The sequence below is a fragment of the Lichenostomus cassidix genome, chromosome 29 (genome assembly GCF_008360975.1).
Source record: "Lichenostomus cassidix isolate B80296 chromosome 29, HeHo_3.0, whole genome shotgun sequence".
In the NCBI taxonomy this organism is placed as follows: domain Eukaryota; kingdom Metazoa; phylum Chordata; class Aves; order Passeriformes; family Meliphagidae; genus Lichenostomus; species Lichenostomus cassidix.
Genome location: NC_139509.1, coordinates 17,668 through 24,483, shown reverse-complemented (window position 1 = coordinate 24,483; position 6,816 = coordinate 17,668).

Sequence of the window (6,816 nt, the reverse complement as noted above, 5' to 3'; positions counted from 1 at the left end):
CCTGCCTTTCGCACCTGTGCGAATGATGCCGACGCCATTTTGGTAGTTCACTGCACTGCGCATGTGCGAATGATGCAGCATTTGGTAGTTCACTGCACTGCGCATGTGCGAATGATGCCGACGCCATTTTGGTAGTTCACTGCACTGCGCATGTGCGAATGATGCGGCCGCCATTTTGGTAGTTCACTGCACTGCGCATGTGCGAACGTGCCGCCATTTGTTAGTCAGACCACTGCGCATGTGCGAAATAGGGGCGCCGCCATATTAATGGACGCGCCTGTGCTTTTCCGGCCGCCGCCATCTTTTGTACGGAACAAATCAGGACCCCGCGCTATAGGTGACTACTTTATGCGCCTGATCGAAATTAAAAACTCGTATTTCGCGCTTTTGGGACATTTATGCACTCAGCAAACAGCTGCAGGGGCGTCCTCTATACTGTCCGCGTCGCCCACGGGCGGCGGCAACCGCGCGAGCGGTGGGAAAAAACCGGAATTTGCCGATCGCTTTCGGGACAAAATGGCGGCTCCGCCGAACCGCAGCGCGCACACCCGCCCCCAAAGACCACTCCGCACCTGTCCGCAGCGCCGGGGAAGCCCGCCAAGCAGCCGAATCGCCGTTTTCGGGGTCAGGACTTCGCGGCCGCCATTTTGGTAGTCCAGTGCACCGCGCATGTGCGAAACGGGCGCCGCCATATTAATGGGCGCGCCTATGCTTTTCCGGCCGCCGCCATCTTTTGTACGGAACAAATCGGGACCCCACGCTACGGGTGAGTACTTTAAGCGCCTGATCAAAATTTAAAACCTGGATTTCGAGCTTTTGGGACATTTCTGCATTTGCAAAGCAGGGTCCTGGGAATTACAATTGCTCTGTTACATCATAGTAAATGTGCACACTCAGCTAGAAGTAGGCACTGGGAATTGTCTTCTGTGACTTCATTCAGGAAACTGCTGCTTCTTTCTCTCTTTCATGCATAGGCACAGTTTCCCACAGAATATTTACCACTGGCCTTTTGCTTTCATCCCCCTTCTATTTTATTTCCATTTCATTCCCTAAATTCCTTACATCCTGATACTTTTCTTACTGACTGGAAGATGACAATCATAAATGGACAACAAATTTAAAAGACTGCAATTGCCAGTGCTCAGGAAGGACTTGTGAAGTGCTGCTTCTCCATCTTGGTCACCATGTCACAGAATCCAGCCAGAAGATGCTGGTCTGGCGCTGTACAAACTTCCAGGTCTGGGTAGAAAGAAAAAGTTCATGAAGTACTTTACCTCGGAGAACATTTTCCATGTTTTTAAAATCTGGCTGAATAGATAGAAAAATTGGCACATCAAGCCCGTATCTATTTCAATCCAGCATCACTTTAAACTGTTAAAAACTTAGGGGGTTTGGATGATGGTGCTACCGCTTCTTAGATTACAAATTTGGCTCTGCTGATCTCAAAACATTTTTCCAAATTTTTTATTAAATACTGGACACTAAATAACACATTCAGCCTTAGACCTGAACATATATTTTTCCTGTACGTAGGCTGTTTAACCCATGCACAGCCTACTGAAATTCACTTTAGCATTAAACCTGATTCATGTGGCTCAGTTCTGAGAGCCTTACTGAATTGCACCTCCTGAAATGTCCACGTACAGAAATTTGAAATGGCCTAAGAAAAAAAATACAGCTTTACTGATCCTTTAAATGCCATCTTCAAGAAAGCTCATGTCTCATTCTGGGGAGGGAAGGATAACTGCATTCCCCTTCCTCCCCTGTGCCCTACGTGACACACTGCGAGACGGTTCAGAGGGTTTAGCTCAGCCTGAGTAGGAAGCGCTGCACAGCTCAGATGGCGGGTGCTTGTCAGTATCTGTTCCACGTGCTGTTCCAGTCAGCCAGGTCAGAGGGAAGCAAGGAAGAGGCTCAAAGAAAGAGTTCGGAGGTAGCGGTTGTATAATCATTCAGTCTCAATGTGCGAGCAGCCCAGGCCACGCTTCCGCTGGAAGTGTTCTGTGTGGTTTAACTCACGTTGCTGTGACCAAAACACCTGAGCAAGACTTTGCTTTCCTTGGTGCATTTAGCACATCTCTGGTCAGCACACTTGTTGTATTAGGTTATCCAAATACACTGCAGTCTGATGGGATCCTTCTCAAGGCCTGCTGAAAGCACTTCAGTTTAAATGTCAGCAGCTTCACTGCTCATTTGTTTAGAACTTAGCAGGAGCACACCATAGAGCTATTTTTCTTACTTGCCGTAAGAAACAGGGGGTATATTGAGTCTTTAAAATAGGACTCTGACATATCTTACCTGGAAAGGTTTCCCTGATGGATCAGCAGCGTGTTCTCTCTCCCTCTTCCTGCTGCTCACTCATCCCAAAACAGAACCTGGCTTTAACTGGTGTCTCCTTTCAACAGGTAGGAAATATTTCCACCCTACAGCCTTGCACAGAGTTTGGACAAGGATCCCAGGACTCCAAGGCCAACCACAGGCCTAGTTCCTGGCAGCTTTAGTCCGGCAGAAATACTGCCATTTTCACAATTTTAGGATGCAGAATCCCACATTTGGCTCTGGGCACCTGGCATGGAACAATGGCTCTTTTCCACAGGTTGGAAACATCTCCACCCTCCTGTCATGGACACACTTGCAAATGCAACTTGACCTAATCAAAACCATCTGGCAAGGCTTAATAACAACACAGAAGATACAGTACATCACATGTGTGTTACCTCACTCACTTCAGTAGGGCTTTGTGAAAGGGAAAACCTGACCATTTGAACCTTTGTAGAAACCTGTTTGGTGGGATTAGGGACAGCAATGATATATTGGTATCAATCATAGAAATAATTTCTTTGCATTGATTTTAATTTTTCACTACCCAGCATGACAGCTGGAAGTGCTTGTTCAGGGCACCAAATATAAACAAATATTGCAGCAATGATATCAAAGGATGCAAAACCGATAACCAGCTAAAAACTGTTCTTTGCCCAAAACAATGATGGCAGCCACATGCCCTTCTCTCTACCTGGAAGACAGATCTTGGGGAGTGTCTGACAGCACAGGGGCTCTACACAATCTTCACCACTATGTTGACAGGCACTTGCCCGCAATAAAAATGCTTACTCTACATTTTTTTTATTTTAGGTGGGACTCTGGGGCACAGGGGGCTGGATCAGGCCCTGCCCCGAGCATCTCTCAGTCATCCTTGGATAGAGCTGAGGGGCCAGGGCCCCCCAGCCCCTCCACAACACCCTCGGCCCCGTGATGCCAAGTTCTGCCCTGGGCACCAGCACAGCTGTCAGGTCTAGACGTGCGCTCCCGATTTTATAAGGTTTGCGTGGGACTCTGCAATGGGGAAGGGGGGGCCACACCTGTCTTGGGCTGACATTGGGCTCTACTGCCATGCTGCGTTAACAATGGATGGGGTAGCCAGACAAGCTGGGACTCTGCCCACGTCCCATGGGATCACCCCCATCTCACTTGGGGTTCACCACTACAGCCCCATCCCACCCTGGACAAACTCTCACACCCCCGGGGGTGACAACATGGGCAATCCCCTCAAGCTGTGCACCCCCTCCCCATATCCCCGTGTCTCTGTGACATCTCCTCCTGTGTCCCGGCTCTGCCTCCCACACCTTTCTCCCTTCCAGTACTCCCCCTGCCTCTCCCAGCATCTCCAGCTTCTTGCTCTCACTTCAAAGTGTGGGACACCCCGTTTTGGGGGAGGACATGTTTGGTGCCAGCGTGCTGTCCAGACCCACCGAGGCTCTGCCAGGACAATGAATGTGGCAGGTACCAGCATGGGCATCAGGCTGGGGGCAGGAAGGGGGCGCCACCGTGACTCCTCCAAACGCCCTCTTGTGGTTCTGGGGGTCCACGCTCAGGGTGTCAGTGCTGGAGGATGACAGAGACTCCCAGATGGCAGGAGAAGGTCCAGAGCTAGGTGCTGCTGTGGCCCCAGTGCTGGAATATTTGGATCCAAGTGACCCCCCTGGTCTGCAGCCATTGGAAGGGGCTAGGCTCCTCTTCAACAAGGAAGCCCCTGATTCCTTCACTAATCCCCTGACTTTCTCACAGGGACCACGCCATGATCATAGGGAATATGGGGAAGAGAGAAAGGTTCTGGCAACTTCTTGCCAAACAAGTGGTCTGGTCTCAGCTTGCCTCTGCTGATGGCTGGGGGATGTCAGGCTGCTTAGTGAAACTAGGACCTTTTATGCTGTTGCGGGGGGTCAGCGCTTTGCGGTATCCTTCCTGCCAGGAGACCGGGGAAGGCAGGAGGGACCCCCGTGCAGACCTACACTACAGGGTGCCCCTCATTTGTGGCACATCAGACGGACATTCCTGAGGCAGAGGGATGCCCCTGCTTCAGAGGGTAACATTAGGCAGAGCAGGGGGTACCACAGCAATCCCAGGAGGAAGTGACAAGCCCGGGAGCACCACATGGGCCTCTTTCGGCTCAGGGTGGCCACGACAGGACACAGGCCACAGGCCACATGGGCTGAGGAGCTGGAGGGGACAGGCACACAGTCAGTACCTGCTTTTGAGGGGACACACAGGCTGGAGGTAGGCGCTCTTTGGGATAGAGTGGAAGCCCTGACCTGGCGTCACCACAACAGCCACCCACGCCATAACTGGGAACACCGCACTTTCACCATTCCCAGCACAGATACAGATGGGGATCTTCGGTGAATCGTTTCTCAAGTGCCAAAAACCACGTTGAAACACTGAAAAACTACAACCTCCCCTATCTGATCGAAGTACATCACATCTGTACTTGCAGCTCCAGGCCAAACAAACACACACACACACACACACAGAGACACAAAGAGACATTAGACAGGATGTGCAACAAGGGGACACGACAATGAGAGAAAACTCTCTGTGAGATGACTGCAATGATCGAGAGGATGAGGAATGAGATGGCCCAGGTGAGACTGACGGTGAGCTAACCAGGCCCAAAAAACCCCGGCAGAAGATGCTAACGTGATCACATTACGAAAAGCTCGCCAAAATGGCAAAGATGGAAGCCCGTGAATCACGAAGATAGGGACAAGATTCTGACCACACACCCTTACGAGTCCTAGCCTGCTATAATGGATCACTGCCATGTACAGCTGTCGATACGGCTTAGAACAAGACTGTAAAAGGCTTCCGACTCGATGCTTCTAAAGAGATGCAGGGATTCTGATGCACACCTGAGCTCGGGCATTGAAGGTTCAAAGATATCGGCGCCAAGCCGAGGAACACGGAGATCAGAGATGGTAAGGATGGCCTGGCCTTTTAGATAATCCCCTCAAAGGGGTGAGGCAAAAGATATGCAACGCAAGACACACAAAAGACAGGGAACGCACGGTAGACAAGCGATGTGACACACACCAGGACCGCCCTGCCCTGCGCAACTCTGCGTCGTCATCAGAAGTCAGGCTCTCCCTTTACGTGACCTAAGGGGCCCTTTTTTGGACATCCCCACGTCCAAAGCTAATACAACAATCCCTCCCGGCAAGTCCTGGCCTGGCACCCGGCTTCCATCCCCTCTGTGAGTAATAGTGCTTGACTTATCCCTTAGACATCCAGGGATGTGAATCCGTGTCTGGTGACAAAGAACACCTCCTTGACATCTCGGAAGTTCCTGCTGTCACCAGGCAGTTCTCTCTCTTAGTCTACTACAAAAAAGAACGCCAAACATCAACGCATGAGCTAAGGGGAACATCAGCAATCTGTTACAAGAACGGTCAGTCACAATGATCAAGATGGCTGTGAGATAATGCTACATCAAAGACGGCATCCAAAAGTGAGGCTTCTAGTAAGTAAGGTGGGGATCTGTACAAAGAAGTGACCTGCAGATGGACTTAGAGCGCCCGTCGGGGAGACCCCGATCGCCCCAGGATCTGTGACAGCCGGTCTGAAGGTGAGACTTAGAGCACCTGTCTGGGAGACCCCGATCGTCCCAGGATCCGTACAAAGTAAGTGGCCTGCAGGTGGACTTAGAGCGCCCGTATCACGGACCGCGATCGCTCCGGATTCTGTGAAAGCTGGCCTGAAAGTGAGATTTAGAGCGCCCGTGTTTGGGACCCCGATGGCCCGGGATCTGTATAACGTAAGTGGCCTGCAGGAAGACTTAGAGCGCCCGTCTTGGAGACCGTGATCGCCCCGGGATCTGTACAAAGTAAGCGGCCTGCAGGCTGACTTAGAGCACTCGTATCGGACAACCTGATCACCATGGGATCTGTACAAAGTAAGTGGTCTGCAGTTGGACTGAAAGCGCCTGTGTTGGAGACCCCGATTGCCCCAGGATCTGTGAAAGCTGGCCTGAAGGTAAGACTTACAGCGCCTGTCTTGGAGACCCCGATCGCCCCAGGATCTGTACAAAGTAAGTGGCCTGCAGGCTGACTTAGAGCACTTGTATGGGACACCCCGATCACCCTGGGATCTGTACAAAGTAAGTGGCCTGCAGGTGGAGTTAGACCACCTGTCATGGAGACCCCGATTGTCCCAGGATGTGTGAAAGCTGGCCTGAAGGTAAGACTTAGAGCGCCCGTCTTGGCGACCCCGATCGCCCCTGGATCTGTGACAGCTGGTCTGAAGGTAAGACATACAGTGCCTGTCTGGGAGACCCCTATCGTCCCAGAATCTGTACAAAGTAAGTGGCCTGCAGGTGGACTTAGAGCGCCTGTCTTGGAGACCCCGATTGCCCCAGGAGCTGTACAAAGTAAGTGGCCTGCAGGCTGGCTTAGAGAACTTGTATCAGGCACCCTGATCGCCCTGGCATCTGTACAAAGTAAGTGGCCTGGAGGTGGAGTTTGAGCACCCGTTTTGGAGACCCCG